The sequence below is a fragment of the Pygocentrus nattereri genome, chromosome 25 (genome assembly GCF_015220715.1).
Source record: "Pygocentrus nattereri isolate fPygNat1 chromosome 25, fPygNat1.pri, whole genome shotgun sequence".
Taxonomy (NCBI): domain Eukaryota; kingdom Metazoa; phylum Chordata; class Actinopteri; order Characiformes; family Serrasalmidae; genus Pygocentrus; species Pygocentrus nattereri.
The window spans coordinates 9,003,496-9,027,469 of record NC_051235.1 but is presented as its reverse complement, the minus strand read 5'-3'; the positions used below and the strand labels follow the sequence as shown (position 1 = coordinate 9,027,469).

General features: G+C 40.1%; 1 protein-coding gene across 1 annotated transcript in view; it reads left to right on the top strand.

Moving 5' to 3' along the window:
- The first annotated feature begins 2,211 nt into the window (after positions 1-2,211).
- mgat5 (alpha-1,6-mannosylglycoprotein 6-beta-N-acetylglucosaminyltransferase) overlaps positions 2,212-23,974 on the top strand; it is a 155,065-nt gene continuing 133,302 nt past the window's right edge. The window contains exon 1 of the mRNA XM_017694627.2: positions 2,212-2,347. The gene's annotated coding sequence lies outside the window, so the exon portion shown is untranslated. The remainder of the gene's footprint in view (positions 2,348-23,974) is intronic.

Here is a 23,974-nt window from a genome sequence, read left to right as displayed (position 1 = left end):
ACGTTATTTCACACTGAATTGGTACTACCCTTTGGAAATCAGATTGCGATTGCTTGGTTCTACTGTCATTTCCTAATTATGTAAGAAGTAATTCTAGCACTTTAAGCCGTCAGATCAGCTCCTGAAGTCTTAACCATTAGGAGAACTTGCCTAGCTGTATTTGCCTACATGCCAAATTGGACAGTTCTTAGTTGAGTGTTTCAAGAATTTAACCTAAAACTTTGCAATGATATAAAAGTAGTACTACAATTCTTGAAGAGTTTAAATACAAGAAGCACGATTGTATGAAATAAAAAGGAACTAAACATGACAGACATGTAGTTTGCAGAAAGCATTAGGCTTTCTCTGAAGGCCTCAAAGCCCTGGGTGCCCCCCTGGAGTTCAATAAGGAATATGTGGTCTATAAAATTACAACTTTCTCCACTTAGGACAAGAATGTAAACTTCAAAATTGACTTTTAAAAACAACAGAAGCAGTGAAGTGCCATCCATAGAAGGGGGTTCAGTTCATTACCTTTTGACATATAAAGCACCGTCATGAACTGAAATGCTTGAACAAATATGGACAATGCATCATTTTACAGCATTACGCGATACCTCATCTCTGTTCTGTGGGACGGACCTGCACTAACCAACCTCATCTCTGTTCTGTGGGACGGACCTGCACTAACCAACCACATCTCTGTTCTGTGGGACGGACCTGCACTAACCAACCTCATCTCTGTTCTGTGGGACGGACCTGCACTAACCAACCTCATCTCTGTTCTGTGGGACGGACCTGCACTAACCAACCACATCTCTGTTCTGTGGGACGGACCTGCACTAACCAACCTCATCTCTGTTCTGTGGGACGGACCTGCACTAACCAACCACATCTCTGTTCTGTGGGACGGACCTGCACTAACCAACCACATCTCTGTTCTGTGGGACGGACCTGCTGGCTTGGACTGTCCTCTGGTGGAGATTCAGTCCAACTTCAGCCAGTCATTCACAAAACTCTAAATGAAAGGGGGATTTTCCTAGTTTTACAATATTTCTGCATAATTTGGTCATTGAGGTGTAAACAAAGTCATTCAGAGGGGTTTGATCCGAAATAGTGCCTTATAGAGAGACTCGATTGCTTTAAAGTGGTGGTGATAGGAACCAGGGGTCACAGTGTCTGCTATGACAGCATAGGCATTTTATTTACTATCCAAAATGGCCAGTAACTCTACACACCTTCTGCATTTTTATAGCCAGGAATGAGCGTAAAAAACTGTGAAGTCTGAAATAAATAAATAAATAAATAAATAAATGTTTGCTTTAGGTACTGTTGTGCTGTAAAGATGCCTGCATTAAAAATGATGCTTAAGACCAAAATCATATCTCAAATGGGTTATAAAATAAGGTCTCAGGCTTCAGTCAGTGTATCTGTCATGTCATGTAATAACTTTAAGAGCACTGAACTCTTCAGACGTCTGGTTCCTATCACCACCACTCAGAATGACCTTGTTTACATCTTACTGATTTAACTATACAGAAAATGTAATCATATTCAGGCTATTTAGTAATCGCTCCTAATTCGCTATCAGGTATACATTCCGATTCCCTGAAGAAAGATGAGATTAGTTCGTACACGTTCCCACATTCACACACTCCTCGTAATCCCGCGTCCTCGAAACCCAGAGAAGCAGCGCTGCGTTCTTTGCAAACAGAATGAAATGGAACAGCCTGTTTGACTTGAGCTGAGTGTTTGCACAAGCTGTACCGCCCTTCTCAGTCTGTTTGGTGAGAAAAGCGGAATAAAGGTGTTGACTTGCATTTTTGTTTACAGGTAAACAAGTCAGGTTTTCGCCTGCATGTTCACGAACAGGCAGCAGATGGCGACAAACACGAGCACTTCACCGAACGTTGTCGCTTAGGGCTCAGGATAAATGGTCGTGATAGTCGAAAAATGTGGACGAACAAGCTTAAACGTAAAACCACGTTGTTCACTCAGTCGTGCGTGTGTACAAGCACTGAAAACTCAATTTAAATATAACCCAAGAACACGAGGTTATATTACATGATTTATTTTTTATATGTCAATACGTAAGCCTTTCAACACATACACACATATGTATGTATACACTGCTTTGCGAAATACCCCCTTCAGACGTATCCGTTTTTTTTCGTTTCAGTGCTTGCCGCGAACATCAACACACTCCCTTACTCTCCCTGCGTGTGTCGATGGTTGAATGTGGAGAGAGGCAGGCAGGTTATACGGCTGGCTCTGTTCAAAGGGATACAGGTTTTTCTCCGCCAGGACAATATTTTAAAGCAAACGGACCCTGGCAAACGTACACGAATAAGACACAGAGACAAAAAAGGTAAGTCTTGTATTTTCGCCATTTTTAATCTTAAATAGCAGCGGCGCAGTCCGCTGCGGTCCACTGCGGTTGTGCTAGCTGGCGTTATCATTAGCTAGTAGGGGCAGGCAGCGAAGCACCGCCGCCAGTCAAGCTGAATTGGTGTTCGCCTCTATTTTCCCACTAAATAAACAGCGCAGAGTTAGTGCAGCGTCTTTAATGGAGACGTTTGTTACATTACGACCGTTTAGCTAACCAGCGTCTGTCTTTCTACCTCAGACAGCGTTAGTGAGAATCAGAACCGTGTTCTCATTGAAGTCCCGCTTTGTCGTTGACATTTGTGTTTACCACCAGGCTCGTCCAACTGGCTTAATTCACTGAGCCCGCTAGTTTCTCGCCGCTAATTACCTCATGTCCTGGCTTATTAACTCACCACAGTTCGACAGTATTGGCGAATATAGGCTATTTGGTGTCGACTTTGCTCTTTAATGTTGCTTCGTGATGAAGCGAGCAGAGAGAGGCGTGTTAAAGGTAGCCTAGGTTAGTCAGTAGGTTGTCATTTGTGAATTCTTCTGTCAAATTGTTCCCACTTTAGCTAACGTTCCTCGCGTTACAGTTAGGGGTGTTGGGTCAAGATACGTTAATGTTCGCTGTTGTAGTATTTAATGCCTTAAAATGCTTGTTTAGCGTTGAAAATGTTACTTTTGCTGAAGATGTTTAGGGAACACAGATAAGACTCTGGCGGTTGCGTTTAAAATGCCAAACCCGTTTCCTACACAACGCTAGAGCTAATGGGCTAGCAGTTAGTGAACAGGACCTTAAAGGGGACTTACACCGATTTTTCAAATTTTCTGTGTAGTTCAGTGGTTAAGATGTAAACATTTCATTCAGAGTGGTTTGGTGTGGAACGGTCCATTTCAGAGAAACGTACAGACTCCTATTTCTTTACATTGGTGGTGATGGGAACCAGGAGTCTAAAATACAAAGTCATTTTATTTACTGTCCACAACCACCAGTGAACCTGCACTTCAAGATCTTCTGAGTTTTTATGAGTAATGTTGATAAAGGGAAAATAACGGTCAACCTGAAGAAAGAAATCATTTAATCTTCGAACACTCTTCTTTCATCCCTCACAAGGAATAGATTAAAATGAGTTGCAGGCCAAAACTTTACCCCAAAAACTACTGTAAAGGAATGTTTCATACATCAGGGCAGTGTGTTCATAACCATTTAATGAAAGCTTTCTAGGGGAGCGTTTAGAGGCGTTAAACTCCCCGGCTGTTTTTGTTCCTGTTGCCACCGGTGTTAAGTTTCTCTAGAACAAAGCATTTTACAGTAAACTGCTCCAGGTGACAGATGACTTTGTTGACATATGCAGAAGTTTTGCAAAATCAGCAAAGTTCCCCTTTAAGCTACACACATTATATGTTAATCACTTTTGTATTGTCGACAGTTTGCTTTCAGCAAATTATGCTGTCTATGTATGCTAGTATGTCTCTTCTGAAGGAAAAAGCTCCTAAGCCTGACAGTGGCTCACCACAGAGAGGAAGCACAATGCATATTGGCTTTGAGAGTCATAGACTGTCTGTTCTGTAGAAACGCTCTGATGTCAGTGAATCTTTTTTTTTTTTCCAGAGACTGAAAGTGAAACTATTTTACAGTGCATGTTCTTGACCGTCTCATGTTATAACTTTCTGCGAAGGAGCTAATAAAAGCTAATGCAGTCGTTTGGTTCCTGTCACCAGTGCTGAGTTTTGTGTCTGTAGACTGAAGCATTTCCCATCAAAACGTCCTGAATAACTTTGTTTACATCTTAACCACTTAATTATGAAGAAATTCCCACTGAACACAAAGCATATATTTGAAAAGCTGAGGCTTTGTACAGGTAAGTCCTCTGATGTTAAGCCAAATCCTCTGAACGGTATAAAAAACTGCGGCAGAATTTACTGTAAGATGGGGCTGAACGATTTGGGGACACGTTTGTTTATTTAATTATTTACAGTATTTGATTTACAGTTGCACTGTTTTAAAGTTTGACCTCAATACAAAACCAAAATTAATCTTTGAGCCTTTGTTTATGACCTTGTTCACACATGACATTAACGTGAGTCTGAAGTAATACAATCCAAAGTGACATCGCTAAGTACAGAGGTGGTCAGAAGCGCATATGATTGTAGAATATTTGTAGCATGAATGCAAAAGCATCCTGATTTGTCTGACAGTGAGGACTTTAATCAGTGTTATCACAACAGAGCTGAAATGAACTGTGTAGCTTTTTTTTCCCACTTCTCTCCTGCTTTAATGTCAGCAGCGCATGTGATCTAAACATTTAGTATACAAACAAGAACTCAGTGCATTATTCTCTGACAACAAATGCAGTAAGAGGCTCATGAGTTCCCTTCCTCCTGTCCCTAAATCCGATCCTGAGCTGTCAGTAGAGACACATTCGAGACACACGGAAATACCAGGCATGACCAGCAGTGTGTCTTGGTGTCCTCTTGTGGTCAGATCTTTTGATATTTCTGTTGAAGTCATTGATTTCTTTACGTGTTGCCAGTGTTAGCCTTTAGAATGGATGCTGGACTCTAGGGCGACGTAAAAGAACAGTAGGCTTTTGCTCTGTGGAATAACACACAGAAGAAATATTGTCAACTGGCTGGTGTTTATTGGTGTAATGGGTATTCTGCATGATTACTGCCCATTGAAAAATGCAGCCAGAGCCAACAGTTTAATAAATTGTTCCTATAAATGTCAAACAGATGTGCATGAGAGGAAGGTTTGCTGTCTGTAGAACAGGGGGTGTCCAGTCTCATCTACTAAGGGCTGGCATGGCTGTAAGGTTTCATTCTAGCAGAGCAGGAGCGCATATGACCACCTGCTCAGGTGAGACCAGTTGTAACTCGTACTTGATTAGAATAAAAACGCTCAGCTACCATTGGACATCCCTGTTGTGGAAACAGTCATGTAATCCACATGTGTTTGCTTAAAAATGCTAAATATGACATTCACTTGTAGACTTGAAGAGTTTTTAATTTTAGAAGAGAGTTACTCTACTGCCACCAGAGAATTCGGGGAGAGAATCACTTCTGTCCCTCAAACACTGCATAGCAGCAGTTGATGGTCGTTATTCAATGACCCACAGATATCATATCTAATTTTCATCAGAACCCCGCACATAACATTAATAGTACCAAGATGTGAAAAGAGAGCCACGTTTCATGTGTGGTGAAGTTCATTTTTGCATATTCTGGTCTCTCTTTTTTCCATCAGTGGGGAAAAATCTTGTAAATCTTGTATCAATCAAGAACATCAGCTTCCATTTCCTTATTGTAACTGCTATGAGAGCTAAACAACCGTCTATAAATTATGTTGCAAGGGGCAATCGTTGGGGTCCAAGCACAGCATGCTTTATGGCACGATATAGGCCTTTTAGCAGATGAGAACAGAAACGACAGGATAGTTTTCAGGTTTTAGAATGGCTAATCTATTCCTAATAGAGGTGAAGTCTGAAAATGTCATGTTCAGCAGATTTTATGCCCGCTGACCTTTTTACCTTAGTATGCTAAATGACCGATTTTTAACAAATAAATCAAACATCCTAAAAGAGTACACTTTTGGACTGGCTTGTATTTGCATAGTTGCTGAAAAATACAAACTTCCACAGCAGTTACCCTGGTAGTTTAGTCTCATGACAAAGTCTTTCTTCTAGGAACAGTGCTCCCGGACCACTTTACAGGGGATTGGTTTCTGAGCGTCACCTTTTGCACTGCTCATCAGTTTTCATGTGTGCATTTCAAACTAATATTTGATGACGTATGTATTGTGCTGCAGAACAGAAGAATGTTTATACAATACTGGCCTACTGTGCTGAAAATGTTTGCGTTATAATCACTTTATGGCATTTATAACCTTATCCAAATAAGGGTTACTTTTTTCCAATTGGATCATAAATGTTTATATAGTGACATGAGCATAGGCAGATATGCGTGTAAAAAAATATCAGATATATGCATCAGGGCACAGTCCCCATATTGGTGCATCCCTGCTTTCTTGTTTTGTAGCCATTGACCAGCATTCATCCAGGACTTCATTGACTGAAGCTTGCCAGCTTCTGTTGGGGTGGTCATGGTGGGATTCCAGCGGTATCTTTAAAGTGTGTTCAGTCTGCTCTCAGCAGAAGGCCCATCTCAGTCCTGGGTGGCTGTGGTGTGATTTCAGCAGTGCTTTATTGTGCCCGTAATGTGTGTTCACTCTGCACTATGTGGAAGGCCTATTGGGCTGATGTTTTTTTTCTGTACACACCTTATACAGCCGTATACAGTGGTTAAAATATGTGGTGGTTGGTGTAGTGTGGTAGGTAATACCTCTGCCTTCTACTTTGTAGACTGAGGTTTAATCAATATCAATAAGAGTCCTTGGGCAAGACTCCTAACACTACCTTTGCCTGCCTGTGTGAAATGATAAAATTGTATATTACTCTGGATAACCGCATCTGCCAAATGCCTTAATTGCAAAAATAAATGAATTATTGCTGGTGTAGCATAAATACGTGCATAAATTCAGCCAAGCTTCTGCATCACATTTTAAACATTATTGGTATTAAGAGTGATTTTAAGAGATAACGTTTAAATACTCATTTGTGAATTTGAAGCTTGTCAAATGCTTTTTGAGCCAGCCTTACTGTTTTAAAGTGAATAAAATTGGTCATTTCCACAGACTTTATTGTTGTTTTGTCTTTATAGAGATCGCTGTATTGGCAGTCACATTGTAAGCAGTGTTAACACTAGTTGCATGTTACTCTGCATGCTTCAGTGGGAAGGAGAGCTGTATGGATGGATAGTCAAAAGAGAAATGAAAGAGGTGTGGAAAGGGTTTGCATAATAGTGCAGTGGGAAGTCTCCAGGGAAGCTAATCTCTCTCTGCTGCAGTCATTACAGAATGGCGTTTGACTTTTGCCCATGCTCCCTCACCTGAGGCCAGTATAGTAATGCTAGAAGTGAATTATGGCAAAACTAATACCTGTAATTTTTCTGATTGTTATTGAGATTCTGCTTTTCAGAAATAACTTTAAGAGTTTAGTCGTGGTGAGGTGTGGGGTTACCCCAAGGGTTTTCTTAGTTGGCCAAAAGGCACGGACCCTCACAAACAAAGGCTAGTAGACAACTAACATGAAAACATAAAACAACACACCATTGAGCTTAAAATGAGTTAGCATCTTAAATGAAAGCTCAGTTTTGCTGTATGCATTGAGAACAGTTTTATTACACTGTGTAAACATGGTTTGCTACAGTTTAGCAAAATTCAAACACCTTCATCGATTTATTTAAATTCCTTTTTTAAATTAATTAAAAAAATAAAAAAAAAATTTTTGCTTTCAATTTTTCAAAGAAAGCTGCAGGGATATTTTATGTGCTTCTTGATAATTTTAATGTTTCTTGTAAAGTTCAGTCTTAGAACTTGGTTAAATTTTCATGATACATTTGATATGTACATCTTGATCTCAGCAGGGTGCTTGCGTTCGTTATCTTGCAGTAACCTTTTCCAATTCATTAATTCATAGGAATAAATTTCTTCCCGATCGAACGTTTTCCAGTGGATTTTGCATTATGTATTATGGTTGGATTATACTTATCAGATTCCATGATGCCTTTAATCAAAAATCATCAACTCCAGATGTTGGGTATTTCCAAACTTGCACTAATCTGCCACCAGGCTTGACTGATGGCTGTAGACGTAGTTTAAAGAGCCGGTCATTGTTTTGGTGGGAGACAAACTGCCTTTTGTTACGTCTGAAGATCTCAGATTTCGACTAATCAGTCCATAAAACCTAACTCCACATCCCAGATGTCCAGTTTCTGTGTTCTTTTCAGATCTGAAGCTGAATTGGAGCCTGTTTATCTGATACTGACTGATTTGGTGGTCTACCAGGTCTTGCAGTGTTTTCGCATTTTCTCTGTGTCACTTAATCGTTTTTTTGAACTCCAGTTTTGGAAACTTGTTTTTTTCTGACATTGAAAAATGAATAACTTGTACATACTGTATGTTTTGGTTGGAAATTAAATAAGCAAAAGTGTGGTCTCAGGACGTGCACAGTCCTGTACAGTTTTAGGTAGTATATTATATCATTGTTTGAAGCTCTACTGTAATTAAATACTGAGTTTACATTCAGCTTTCTTGGAGTTGTCTGTGAGTATTTTAATCCACCCATAATGGGAAATTTTTTGCTGAGGTATGTCAACAATATGTTCATTAAAATAGAGATTCTTTAGCTTTGTTGTCTGAACTGCCATTTCCAGAATATTGTAATTGAACTACAATTAAACTATAATGAAAGTATAATTACTAGAGCTATAATTTTAAATAAATGACCTAATGAACAAATAAAATAAATACATGCAATTAGTTTTATTGGCACTGAACCTTAATTGACCCAGAGTGCTACAGCAGATAAGTGGACAAGTCTGAGCCAGTGTTGCGCATTATTCTGTCTCTGCAACTTAGACTTGCCCTGGTTTCAGTTGCATGCATTGACCCAGCACTTGGCTATTTTGGTCAGATACCATTTTAATGTCAATATTGTAAAAGCCCTTTATTTGATTGGGCTGCGAGGGGGTGGGGGGGGGTGGGGGTTGAGTCATTTCCAGGGCTGAAATGCTTCTTGCACTGTTGAGCTTGGGCTCCACTCAGAGCAGTTCGGCAAGACGTTCAATACAGTTACTGATCAATTCCCAGGGAGATGAGAACTTGATCAGGGAAATGAGTTAAGTGACGATTTCTGTGTCCACATGTGTGTGATAATAAGCATGTTTAACAGGGTAACATATCATCCTGCTTTAATGACTTGGGCCCAACGGGGACAACATTTTGTGGTCAGTACAATGATGAAGTTTTTGGCTACCAGTTAAATGCCATATAAATAATTGCAATCAACAATTTACTTTTCTTTTTTCTTTGTTCTATGCAGCTACTAAGCCTGAAGTGGTTGTTTAGATGTCTTACTTCCTAGCTGTTGACACTTAGTAGCTGTGAAAAATAATTAGCAGCTTAAAAACCCAGCTGACTACGAAGGTCGTTTGGGGCAGTAGTGGGCTGGAGGTTAGGGAACCAGCCCTGTGATCCGAAGGTCACCGGTTCGATGCCCTGAGCTGGCAGTACATGACTGAACTGCCCTCGTGCAAGGCACCTAACCCCCAACTGCTCCCTGGACGCTGCGGTTAGGGCTGCCCACCACTCCTCACTGCCCCCTAGTGTGTGTGCTCACTAGTGTGTATGTTGTGTTTCGCTGCGCGGATGGGTCAAATGTAGAGGTGAGGTTTCCCCATTGTCTGAATAATTAGTCTCTTAATCTCCTCTAAATATTTGTTGTGAGATGAAATGATTGCAATCAGGCAATGATGACAGATTTGTGATTCTGATGATTCAGAAAATAATTAACAATAATATCAGTGTAAGTGAAACCGTACACATGTACCCAGAGTTCCTTGTGATATTAGCTCATCACCTTCTTGTCACAGAAGACAAAAATCGTATGTGGCTTGCTATCGTCATGTTAAAGGGAAGGTTTGCATAAATTTAACATGACATTAATATTTTAGCCATGATGTTTTGTGTTTTGAATTTACCAGTTCGTATAGTTGAAGAGCAGTGACTCACATTGGCTTCCCTAGGTGTGGTGCTTCCCAGCCCTGATCTTGGAGAAAATGTACTGTTGACTCCCCAGTCTACACATTCCACACATAGACGCTGAGAAACGGAAACACCCCATTTAGACGTATCCGTCTGTTCAGTCTACAGCAGTTTAGACCAACCCATTCATGCCGAGGTTATAAGGTGTGTTTCAAAACTGCTTTTTGAATGAGGTACAATGCATGGATGGCCAATAGGAACAGAGCACATGTGCATAGGCACAGTAATAAAGAAAATCGTCATGAAAGAAAGAATTGTGACAGAATTGTCTTTTGGATACATAAGCCCACACAGTAGAGGTGGGCAAGTATTTTATCATTATAGTAATACATCTCGTTATCGTGAGAAGGTGCTTTTCTACTGCCATTTACTTAAACACATTGCAACTTTCCTTATAAACAAGAACTTGTCCTATTTAACTGGATTTAGTGAAGTGCAGTGTGTGAAATGTTAAATAAAGATAATCTTAACCAGAAAGTTTGATAGCAGTTTTTAAATGTAGCTCTAGTGGTGCATCCTGTCTGTGTTGTGATGCATATCATATATTGTGAAAATGTCTAATATTGTGATATAATATTTTTGCTGTATTTTTCCCCACCGCTACTGGACAAACATAAGTGTACTTCAGGAATAAAACCAGAATGAAAGGAAAATAGAAGAAAAATGTAGGATACGGGCTCTTTAATGTTAGTGGACTCTTCAAATGATTTGCTGTTCTGAGAAAGTGAAAAATGACTGTCACTCTAAAGGGAGGAGGGAGTTGAACATAGGCCTAAAGCCTTTTAACACGATGCCATTTAATGTATTTGAATATCCACATTTTTAAATGAATAGCATTTGAATTTTAAGGGCTTTTGTTTGTATTCCCTGGTAATTATTTTCCTCCAGACTGCACATGCCTTATTTGAATATTTGATCAATTAAATGGATGCTGAGATGTATGTGTAACTATGGCTGTTCCTATTTTGTAGGATTTTGTAATCTTACTTGCTCATAATTTGTGCCGTACAGAAGGCAGCAGCAGTAACCCTGCCCGTGTCGGGGCCTGACTTGGTGGTTTTGTCCATTTAGCAGCAGGAGAAAGGCTCTTTAGTTCCCAGAGGAAGACTCTGTCTGACTGAAAGCAGCTTTCTGACTGTGGCCTGTCAGTTATCAGTTAAATCACTTTAGCTGCATTTGTTGATTGAGTCGTGATTATTACATCAGGCGTTGTGGTCTCTGTGCCAGGCAGCCTGCATAAGGTTACTTTTTCCACCCACACATCTGATAAGGTTACCTTTGTTGCGTGATTTCAGCGCCAGCCTATGTCCAAGTAGTTTAACGTGATCATATGAACTTCCTTCACTGACAGTCTGATACTGGCCATGGCCAATGATTGACACGGCATATGAAAATGTTCTTTATCAAGCGAAATGAAAGACGCTGCATGTAATTTTATGTATTTACTTATTTTTTTTAACTGCACTAGGGCTTTCTAGCATTGACTGAGCTTGCAGCAAAAGGATTCAGTCATGCGGGATTGGCTTATAAGCACACCAAAAGGGTGTCCTGTTGAGTTTTACTTATAGCCCTAGTTGGTTCGGTCTTTTTTGCTTGGTAAGAAAAATGCAAATGAACTGTGCTCATTGTCTAACTTACCTGTACATGTTGTGCCTGTTCTTGTCTTAAATAGAAATCTAGTATGGCTATCTGTCATGAGTCCCTGATTTAAGGCCCCTGTCAACTCATTTTCAGTATTTTCTGTAGTTGCTGTGAGTGACACTCCTTTACATAAGGTGACTGCTCTCCTGCACCTAATATTATTTATTAGTTATGTTTAAGTTTTTAAAAAGTTTTGATAATTATTTTTGTTAATTTTCCTGCCCAAAAGTTTGCAGGGTTTATGAGTGGCATTCACGACTCAGGAAAGGTAAATTGGCCTGTTCTGATGTACAATTTACCTTCACTGCCTTCTAAATATTATGTGATTAGCTTACTGCACTACAAATCATTCACATATGGAGCTGGCTTCTCAGAAAGTCTCTTGAATTGGTCTACAGGAATTGATTAGAGGCCTCCCATAAACTTATGGCATCCATACCAGTTTGAGCACATGCTGTCATTAAAGTAAAAGAACACACGCAAAGTACTAAGAGTTTCTGAGATTCGCTGAGAACTTTTCATTCAATTTGTTATGCTGATCATTTGTAATGGGAAAACCTGTGCTGAATTTGAAAGAAATGCAGACTGGGTGCATTTTCACCAGTGATCTCAGACTTTTGGACCCCACTGTATCACTTTGCTTAGAACAATTTGATAAAAAGCTGTCAGATATTTGCAAAAAATTCCAAAAGGAAATAAAACGCTCATTAAAACCAAAATAAACTGTTGTTGCTTTGTTTGTGGTCATCAATGATGTATTCCTTCCTATGTTTGGTAGTTATCAGTATGTGAACTTTTTAAACATTGAAATGGACGTCGTCTACATTTGAACATTGTGAAGGTAGGTATAATTTCTGTCATGGTGTAATTCAAGTTTCTGACAGTTTTGGTATGTACCATGGCATGTACATATGTTTAAATACAACCCTTTCAGACACTGAAGTAAACCATTCTTTGTAGATTGTCAGTGGCTTGTTATTGTGGGATGTGCAGGTGCTTGAATGTAAGTGCACGATTTATGATGGAAGGGTACATTTGAATAAGAACACAACTTTAGCTTGTGCCTCTGAGCCAAAAGACTAGCAGTTCCTTTGTTTGCTGCCTCAGAAACAAAGTGGAGTACTTTGTATGCAACTGACTAGACAGCGGGATGGCAATTGAAGATCTTTTGTGTTTTCATTTATGTTTGAAATGACTAAAACATCCCTTACTCAGCTACTTAGCTAAAAGGGATAATGTTAACATGGTTTGCACTGCTTGTACATCAAGTTGTCTGTTCTTATTTGTGGCATGCCAATATAATGGTTATGACAAAACTCATAGCTGAGAGTACTGGATTCCTAACATAATAGTAACAGCCATAAATCCTGGATTGCATTTGAGTTTGTTTTTCTCAGTGCTAATGAGAGCTATGGTTGTTCACACATACAGTCATTCAGAGGCCAAGGTTACTTGCTCACAGAACCCGCATTCACGTGTGTTTGTATACTGATAGACATGTCTGTAAAATCATTTATTATTTAGCCTGGGTGCATTTCGTGGTTTTCATTTGGTTATGTAAGGATCTGAAGGAAAAGGCGCTCTCTGAGAGAGAGATTATTCCAGTCCAGTTGAATTTGGCCTATTTCGGGTGCTTAGTGCCCTGAATGTAATGCAGCAACCTTCAGCCTCCCTCTTCCCTATAGAATATTTCCCTAAGCCAGCCTTTTCTCAGCCCTGAAACCAGTTGTGTTATTTCATGAAGATTTACATTTTTTTTCTCATTGCCTTTTTTGTGTAATATGTAAAGATCCGTTTAGGTTTTACTCAAATGACATTTGAGGTGACTGGTGTAGAAATACTGTTTGGTGAGTCTCTGTTTTCTTCTTTTTTTCAACATTTTTTTCTGTTGGCTCTACTTGCCTCTGTTGGAAGAACCATACCCATTAATGTTTCACTTGTACTTGTGAAGTAGATTAGATAGGGGAATAAGACGGGCTGCAAATTTGGCTGTGAGGGATGTAATTATGCATTGATCTGAAGGCAGTGATTCCGCTGTATTGATTTTGGTATGGTCCATAATGTATGAACTTAAAATTCTCAGGTTGTTTTCGAATGTAAAAAGCCTCGGCGTATTGCTTTGTTGTTTTGTTGCAGTGCTGTGTGAACAATTTCTCCAGTCCTAGTTTGCTGTGTTTTTACTGCGGGTAAAGTAACTCAGAACTCGGAAAGTGACAAATAAAGTGACCTTAATGCGGTCCATGTCTGACATCAGTCCGAACAGATTGTGCTGCTGAACTGACCTGCATGTGCGATAGAGCCACCTGGCACGTTCAAACACACACAGTTGTCCTCTACCTGCCCCTAAGATTAATAGACTCCTTCTCATGCCACATCAGACTGAGCTGTGTGAACTGCTTGAAATGACACAGAAGTTCTCAGAAACGAGTGAGTAGGTGGTGAAAGTGGTGGAAGCAGGTGAACAGAGGAAGGAAGATCATGAGGAAGAATGTCCTGCCATGAGGAAGAATGTTAGCGAAAGGATGCATTCTGGATGACGGCACTTGGTCTGTATGTTCTTTCACTCTTTTGCTCCTCTCCTTTTTTGTTTTTTGTTTTTCTTCTCCACACTGTTTTTTTGTGGTTGGTTGGTGTAGTGGGTAACACCTCAGCCTTCTACGCTGTAGACTGGGGTTCAATCCCCACCTGGGTAAACACCCTATACTACGCCAATAAGAGTCCTTCACCTACCTGTGTAAAATGATCAAACTGTAACTCTGGATAAGAGCGTCAGCCAAATGCCATAAATGTAAATGTAATGTAAATGTTTTTCAGGTGAAGTTGATTTTGATCACCCGTTAGTTTGCTGCCATTTGTTTTACTCCAGTATGGAGTGTTCACCTGCGCTGTTCAGCACCCAGCAGCTCTGTGAGTTTGTATGGTGTATTGCGTCGTGGCAGAGCTGTTGTTGCTCCTAAATGCTTCCATTCCACAATAGCACCTTCTGGATCATATCAAAATATTCCAATTAGAATGAATCTTGGTAAAGTCTGACATGGCTTAATTCATTTAATTGTTTCCTAAAGAACCATAATCACCTCTGGTGATGTCTTCCTTAAAGGTGATTTTGCTCATCAGTTAGCAGTTAATGTCAACATTGTAACTAGAGGTTGTACAATCTGATTAATTTTATATGCTTTAGTCATAGTGTAATAAACATAGCACAGTAACTAGTTAGTGGTCAGTGTTTGTGTTCTAGAACATTAATTGAAATGATACCAGGTAAACTAGGACTGGTGAAGACAGAGATGCTGAAAGACATTCTCTTCATTAGCTCATGTACACGCCTCTGAATGTGTTCATCCCTGTCTTTGAAGCCCAGGGATCATCTTTGACTTGGCCGTGTGACTGAAGTCCAGAGTCAGGATGACTCGAAATGAAAGTATTGTGATGCTGTGGAAAGGCAGTGACCCACTTCCTCTGTAGTGAGAGAGAGAGAGAATGCCCTTCTCGTCTTTCAGCCTTTGTCCTGTGTGAAGGTGCTGTCATTCTTGACCTGAATGCATTGTGAAGAGCTGTGATGTAACCTCCATTGTTGCTCTGCTTGCACTGTAACGGCTAATCAGAAGTGGCATTGTTCATATTAGCGTGTCATCTGACCTGCTAAGGTACAATAGGCCTAGTGTCATTATGGCATGGACATATGCAGAGTATCACATAGAAATGGGCACTAGAAATCTACTAACACCTAATCGACGAGTAAAATAGTACATGAATTTAGCAGAAACAGTATTGCGTCTCACCTGAGTTACTCCTTAATTCATGGTGTCTGCACACTGGGCTTGCAGGGCTACCGTAAAGCCATGGGCAGCCTAAATTGGGCTTTTACAATCTAAGTAGGTTAATGTTGCTGTAATGAGAAAACAAGATCATTGTACAAAGTATGCCCTGTGAATAACTATCCAGCGCCCAATCAACGGCTGATGCATTTTGCCGACATTTCTCCTTTCTCGATGTGACCTGGGCAGGTCCTAGTCTTTGGCCATGCGTACAGAAGCAGTATCCTCACCGATCACAAAAACCACATACAACTAGCAAACAGCAATTAGATTTCAGTCCATTTAACCAGAGGTGCATTTGACCAACATGTGTAAATGCATGTGGCTAAAATCTTATCAGGATACATTTGAGATACTAGTCATATGAAATGACCAGGTGTAAACGGTGTCAAAGATGATGTGGCATTTTCAAACTATGTTCCCCAATGACCTCCTTCTGTCTTTTAAAGTCGGAGAAACAAACTATGAGAAAGCCAACAGTGAGCATAAGCTAAACTCGGCAAGCATAGCTGAGCAAGCAGGTACGTCCATCCGCCTGTTTGTTTTAGTCAGCCACACCAGAATTACCTGAGTACACATTCAGCGGTAAATAAGTGAATAAGAGCGGTACGTTTTTTGAAGAGAACCTGTTTTGTGCAAACAGTCTGCAAATTAAAAGCTGAAAGCACACATTGGAGGGAATTCCACAGAAACCACTTTTCTCAGCTGCCTAAAACACCCTGTTAGAATTCCAGCCCTTTTCCTTTGTTACAAGATGACGGAATCTGGTAACGCGATCTTTATTGCCCCCCTGCTGGCAAGCTTGGCACACTTCACACAGCGCACAGCAGCTGGTGATGGGGCATTTGTTCAGTTGTATCTGTGATGAGGAGACGTGGGCCTGCCTTTCAGGGCCGCATTCTGGCTCAAACTGGCATAACTGATGCCATTGGGAAAATACCTTTTGTTCATAGCTTCTCAGGAGAGAAGTGCAGACTGCAAAGTGGTGGTGGATCGTGTAGGGGCAAAACTGCTCTGGCGGTTAAGCAATCAGAACAGAGCTGACCAGTGACCACACTGGGCTCATCAGGAGGACGGGTTTAAAGACACTGTGAAAGTGAGCATGATAGGTCCTCTTTAAGAGATCACTGTAAAAACCAGAATAAGATTTTTAGTGAGTTGACTCCGTTGGGATTGTGTACACCACCGCTTGTATGTACAGCCTGTTTTATTTCTCCCTGCTAGAACTGCTTCAGCGACGTAGCAGTCTGGGAGCTGTGGGCTGAGCATCAATCATGTGCTTATTGAAATATTATGGCCACACCCAGACAGTTCTCGGATAGATCCAATGAATGATTTTTAAGTCCTATATATTTTTTATCCCTATATATTTGTTGTATATTTTGATCTTGTTCCATCACTCCAGATTATTAACATATTAATAAAAATATTAATAAAAAATCTTTGTGTTGGCTAAACACTTACACTAATTCCAAGTTCTCAAAAGAACAGGAAAGAGACTTCAGAAGCTGAGTTCAGGTAAAGAGGAAAAAGATGCTTTTTATACACTTTATCTGGGGTGATATCACGTCACCCCATCCCTCCTTAATTTCTTGGGTTCCATTTGGGCACAAAACCCCTTTATTAATTAGCCACCACCCGCCACCCCTCATCTATACAACATTCCATCTTAAAAAGCTGGTTTCAGCCAGTTCGTACGAGTTCATCTCATCCTTCAAGGTCATGCTTATGTGATATCATGTAAGTTCACAAGTTTACACAGCCCCCTGCATGTGGGGTCAGAGAGTCCTTTTGCTGTTGGAAAGGGCCTGAACTGTGGCAGACTATGGCCTAAAGCTTCCTGTAATACCTCTTTATTGAGAAATTAAAATTCCCTTTTAATCAGTGTTGAACTGTCTATACTGATGATAATTTATTTACTTATCGATTAAGGGTGTATTTATTCAGAATTTCCAATCAAGTATGTGGTGAGTTTGGGTTAGTTTATGAAATGTCAGATGAATTCTGCTGCAGGGAACCAAAGCAGGTGATGAGCAGGCCTTTTTTTTGGTTGTTTACGATGTAAAGCGTCCTTGTGTTTGTGAAAGGCCCTATATAAATTGAATTTCTCTTTAAACATTTTAACAGAGGAATTACACAAAGGAATATATATGTATATGTGTGTGTGTGTGTGTGTGTTGTATATTTTATATATTGTAATGGAAGATGTGACTGAATACATTGACAGTGTATTCAGCATACAGCCATCTCTACTTCTTCAAAGCATTCTGCCCAACCCTATTTGTTCATCTCTTTATCTGCAGTTGCTTGTGACGTACCAGTATATCAGCTATGATAAAACGCATACCTGAGGAACAGTTTCCACCAGTGTACCTCCCACGTCTTTTTTTTTAATAAAGCTTTTCCAAACCACATAGCATACATCTATAAATCAGCTTTACGACCATGTTTTTTGTAAAAAAAAAGTTTATAAATAAAACTGACCTGACGCAGTGCTCATGCTAGTGGCAGTTTTACACTAATTCCTATGAAGAAACTGATTATTTTTAAAAAAATCTGACTAGGAATGTCGAAATCGACTGTAAAGCAGTCTACACTGTAAAACTGTATACTAATGGAAGTATCAAGATTCATCACAGTAACAACATACGGTCATATGTCCCCATACCTGTCTCTCAGTTTTATCTAAAAGGTATGAAAAACAAACATGAAGCAGGGGTTATGATTAGTTGAGTGGTGTCCTGCTCTGTAATCAGAATTTCACAGCTCGCAAAGCACATGAGAGTAGGCTCATGAGTGGAAGCATTGCATAAGAGACTGTAAGGACTTCACACGACAGCTGTTTTAGAGAACTAAAACACGGAAGATGAGCGCAAGGAAATAATGGGGATAGATGGCATCGCCTTACTTTCAGCAGTGAGGGGCTTTTTAAAAGTTTTTTCTTGTGGGTTTCTCTGGTAGAACAGAGGAGGGAGGTGTGCCAACATCGTAGACCCAACTCTGCTTACCCAACCACTAAAAGCGACAAAATATTCTTCTCAGCAGACCATTGTGAATTCTGAGAAGTCGACCTCATTTCATGCGAGTATAAGCACCAATCCGGTTTCTGTCTGTAGAGCACTTTCAGTTTTACGTGCAGGAATGGATTGCACAGGCGTTCTTTGATGAGTTGCTTCTGTTTATATATCATAATCAATAGCTCAGTAAATACTGCCCCGCAAAGTGTCAGTGAAATACACACTGGCAAGAAAGTGTGTCGTAATTGTCTTGGCAAATTGACTGAATTTACCAACAAGTCCGATCTACGCTCTGTCACAGTGTCGCTCTGTTGCACTGATACACAGTATAAGAAAGAGGCACATATGTACCTATAAACCACAGCATGAGTGTAATCAATGCACTTGGCCTACGATTTGATACGATCTTTGATGCTGGGGTCTCGACTCAGTATTCTCTTGATATTTTTGAACAAAATTCAAAGGAAGAAAGGTGATTGTATCCATGTTATGAACTGATGAACATGCTAGTGTGTTTTGCTGTTTGATATTGTTTGTATATAAACTTTGGTGCTTGAATAATGCAGCTACATTCAGTGACATAAATAGCTGAATATCTGTTGTCCAAAATGTTTATTCTTGCATTGCAATAGAACATTTGTTACACCCTTTTGGACAGCATGCCATACGGCAGCCCTTCGAACACTTGTTTGTTGTAGTAGGACGTTATTTTAAACCTATTAATAGGGATGCATGATCAGAATTGGCCAAGAATCGGAATTAGATTTTTACTCCAAACGTGCAATCGACAGACGACCAAGGTATTATTTTATTTTGGCTGCAGTTTTTATGTTGTAAAAAACACGAGCCAAGTATGGCTTGTTATGCTGGATCTTACTTTGGATATTGTGTTTTTTAAAATTTAATTAGACAAATGATTTTACAAATTTAAAGTGCCGGTTTGGCCCACTAAGGGGCTCTGATAAGCGTTACAGGAAGGGTTGAAGATAAATCTGTAAACAATGAGCCTCATTCACCAAAATCTTCTTAGGTTTTTTCATAATTTGTACTTGGGCAAGGTCCTAAGAAAAAGTCTACATGTACGTGCTTTTGATTCATGATTCATGTTCTTAAGCAAGAACATGAGTTGAGCAAATCCCAAATAAGAAAACACTGCTCAGTGTCAAAATCTTTGTGAAAACTTTGACATTTAAGAGCAGTAAATGAGTAAAAGTGTTTCATGTGAATTCATGTTATTAAAATGTAGATATTTAGCAATTTTATCTCATTTCTAATGTGTGTGTGTGTGTGTGTGTATATGACACACACACACACACACTGGTAGACAGTAACTAAGTAAATGTAATTCGTTACTGTACTTTAAGTAATTTTTTCAGGTATCTGTACTTTACTGAAGTATTTCCATTTTGGTTTTTGTGTGTATAACATGTCAACATGTCAAAACAAAAGCAGTGTAAAGCAAGAACCCCAATCAGGGCACAGCAGTCACTTTGTTTAGAGCTTTTTTTGACCTGTTGGTCATACCAACCCAGTGCAAGCACATGGTTCAACGTCAGTGCAGCAGTGTTAAAATCTGGGAGGACATACGTCCCTAAATAATGGAACTAATCTAACTTTGTGTAAATAGACCACAATATAGAAATATGTCCACATATGCAGTCGTGACTGGCCTGTTTCTTTTTTCTGAATTCATACAAACACTTTAATTTTATAGTAAATTAGTTTCAGTTAGTTTTTGTTTATGAGCAGAGACCTACAGATCAATACAGTAAAGGAAAACTTATTTGTGATCCTGAGTTTAAAGCCAGTTTTTATTCAACTTGTAACTAAGTTACAAAGTAATCTTAAACTGAAACTTTGCTTGTTTGTAAAGTGATTTCAGAGCCACTCGGTTCTCCCTGATAAAAACTGTTTGCCTTCAGTGTTTTGTGCTTATGATCATTTTAATAGACGTCAGCATCACTAATTAATGACGTTCTATTAAAAGACTGGTTTACCAAGAGAGATGCTGGAGGACTTTCACCTAAAACGAAAGTATAAAATAAAATGATAACAGGACATCAGAGCCATAATTAATCTTTTAGTACTTTTACTTTCGATACTTACATTTGAAGCCAAATACTTTTGTACTTTTAGTCAAGTTGAGGTCTAGAGTAGGGACTTCTACTTTTACTGGAGTAATATTTCACTTTGGGTATCTCTACTTTAACTGAAGTACATAATTTGTGTACTTCGTCCACCACTGTATATGTACATATGTGTCACTGTTGTCAGAACAAGGAGAAAACACACTTTACTTTTAATGTAAGTCATTGGAACCAGATTTTGGGTCGTTTCTTTTAGTCTATATATATATATATATATATATATATATATATATATATATATATATATATAGAATCAGTACAATATATTTGAGCTTATTTGATGTGTACAACTGCAACTGTACCAAGGTGGAGGAAGTCCTGGCAAATTTTATAATTTTATGTCTTCCTTCCGCATGTGTGACACGCACAACCAGTCATGCTGGTTCACCACAGTTCCACAGCAAATTTGTCCAGATGTCAGCAACTGTCAGTTTTGTGAACTGGGTTTGTGCTTCTGCAGAAGATTATTAACAAAATGTCAGTGTTATAATAACAACAATAACAACCTTGTATTCCCAAAACTCAAATTGTATTGAAGAGAGAAGCTCCTCGCTTTGATTAATGAAACATTTTTCATTTCTGTTGTATTCATACGTTCATCATAACATGTTCACACAGCATAAAGGACAGTTGTTGATATGAAAGCAACAAAATATATAAATGAATTATTTATAGCCTTTTACTGTTTCTGAAACTGGAAGACGTTCAAGCTTCTGTTGCTTTAAATATGATGTAGTAAAACGTTCATTTGCCTTGCCAGCGCACATATGTTACTTGTCTTTGTATCTGCCTTCGGGAAAATGTGAATGTCTTTTTTCAATGTTTCTTATATAAGAAAGCGTATGGTTTTACAAGGTCTCAAACATGCCGCCCAACTTGAATAACAAGTCTTCAAACATTTCTTTCGCCGATGCCATCTCTGACTGCAGCATTCCTAACTCTCATGCTTTTATAGTGTCAAAGCTTTTCTCTGCCTCACCCAAACAGACAATAAGGATAGGGCACATTGGCTTAGTAAATGACAGGGTTAAACGCATCGACAATAATTTGCAGTCTTATTTGTTTTAAGCAGTTCACAGTTGTTTTTCAAAGGGGGGGGGGGGGGGTGATTGTGCTGATTCCACATTCAATATTAAAAATCATGATAAAAAAAACTGCTGACTTTCTGCTGGCTTGTTCTGTTTATTCCTATTGGGAAGCAGTTTTGGGTACTTCAGAAGTGTTTTGTAGTGACCGCAAGTGTAAACATTTGTGTGCATGCAGAACATTTCTTTATCCTCATCTTCTGGTCTTCAGTATGGTACCATCTGGTCTGCTACTGGCATCAATCATTTGCGTGCGTATAGGTCTGTGTGGTCATCAGTCAGCACCCTGCTAACAACTGTCCTTCGCTGGCTGGTAAATAAAGTGGGGACAGAGCACAGTGGAGCTATTTAAAGCTCTGGACCCCCTGCTGAGGACAGTGCACTCGATTCCTGTGTGGAGATGGCACTTGGCAGTATCGTTTTCCCTTTATCTCGCTGTGAAGCATTGTCCAGAATGACACAAAGGGTCATATCATCGCTGTCTTAACATCTACAAAGTGAGAACGTAATAGAAGAAGGTTTTAAATCAGTCTGGAAGCTAGTTTCCATCCGGATTGCTAGTTTTCAAATCATCCTGAAAGCTTTTTTCAGCTGCTCGTTGCCATTTTTTAATCCAGCATTATCTCTCCAGTGCTTTTCAGTACCAGCATTGGATCCATATCCTATTGAGTGGACAGCCAACAGTGAACCTGCACCAGCACAGCGAGCACTTGCCCAGAGGGAGGCCTTTTTGTTTTTTGGGCGCTTCTGTTTTTGATGTCCTCATGTGTCCAGGCTTGGGCAGTTAGCCATGGCTGTACACCCCGAACGAATAGCTACTTCCTGTATTTCTTTACTGCTGCTTTGACACTGAGGTATTTAGCTTGGTTTGCTGTGGGCTGGCCCTCCTGCTGTGGTGTAAACTAGCTCGTTTTCAGTAGTTAAAGGACTGTACTATGTAGGTTTTTTGAATATGGAGGCTTGCAATTGTGTGCAAGATTGAAAGAACACTGTGTAACGTCCATTGTGCGTCATATTCCTTCCCTGAGCAGAAGGATGTGATGATTGCAAGCGCATTGAAAGAGCATTCAGTGAAGGATGTGCATTCTCTATTATTGTGATTTGCATTAGTACAATGTTGACTTTGCATTTGAGGCCTAAACATCGAGCCAGAACTTCTTTTTGACACTGCTTGTGATGTTAATAAGCAGGGACGTGTCTGGGTCGAAAAAACTCTTGTGAAATCTGATGTAGCACCGCATGTGCTACCCTGGGCTCAAGGAGGACGCTGGAGGCAGGGTTCAGGTTTGCAGCAGCCATGTTTTATTCTCACACCAAGTGAACAAAGTAAATGAACTAAAATCTAAACTACGCTGGCCACTTTTCAGTGGCTGAAGCTAGCTAGACTTTTCAGTCCTGCTCTTCACTAAGCTTCTCAGGTCTTCAGTCCTCTGCTGCTCGTCCCTCTCTCCTGCTCTGTTCCCTCTCTGCTCTTTTTAAAAGGTGATTTTTGAAGCCAAGAGGGAACAAGAGCTCACCACTCCGCCCCCTCTTTACCGCCACCAGCTGGCAGCTCGGCTGCCCTGGTCAAACGCGAGGTGCAGTGAAGCGGCCTCGCTGCGCAACAGGGGGTGGGCCCGGACGGTGGAGCTCGCGACTCGCTCGTTGCTTTGGTGCCTCTCATGGCCTGGACCAGCATCCTTGTCCTCCTCCTCCCGCTGTCACTCTTGTGGCTCACGTCCGTCAGGGGAGCTCGGGTTTTGTGCTCCGCCCCCTCCACATTGCCTCTCTCTCCCTGCCGTCCTCGCCAAGGTTCGTTGCCACTGGGTGTTTGGGCGCATGCCACATCTGAATGAACACCTCTGTCTTTATTAGTGCTATTTCAGTTTGACAGGGAGAACTGCAGCAGAGCTCAGTAGTGCTTCCTGTTTGTTTTATCGGAAAAGGTCTGTACTGCAACTTTAACAAGCAGTTTAAAGGTATAGATCGTGTAACTATTTTAAAGTGGATAATGAAATCAGCCCAACTGCAAGCAAAGCAAAGCAAAATATATATATATATATATATATAGCGCTTTTTACAACAGGTGCTTTACAGAGCAATCAGTGTTACAGAAAGAAAAAGAAAAGAGAAAATCCAGGTCTAAGCTCCCATGAGCAAGCCAGTGGTGACAGTAGCAAGGAAAAACTCCCTAAGGGCAAGAGGAAGAAACCTTGAGAGGAACCAAGACTCAGTAGGGGAACCCATCCTACTCTGGTCGACACCAGATAGAAGA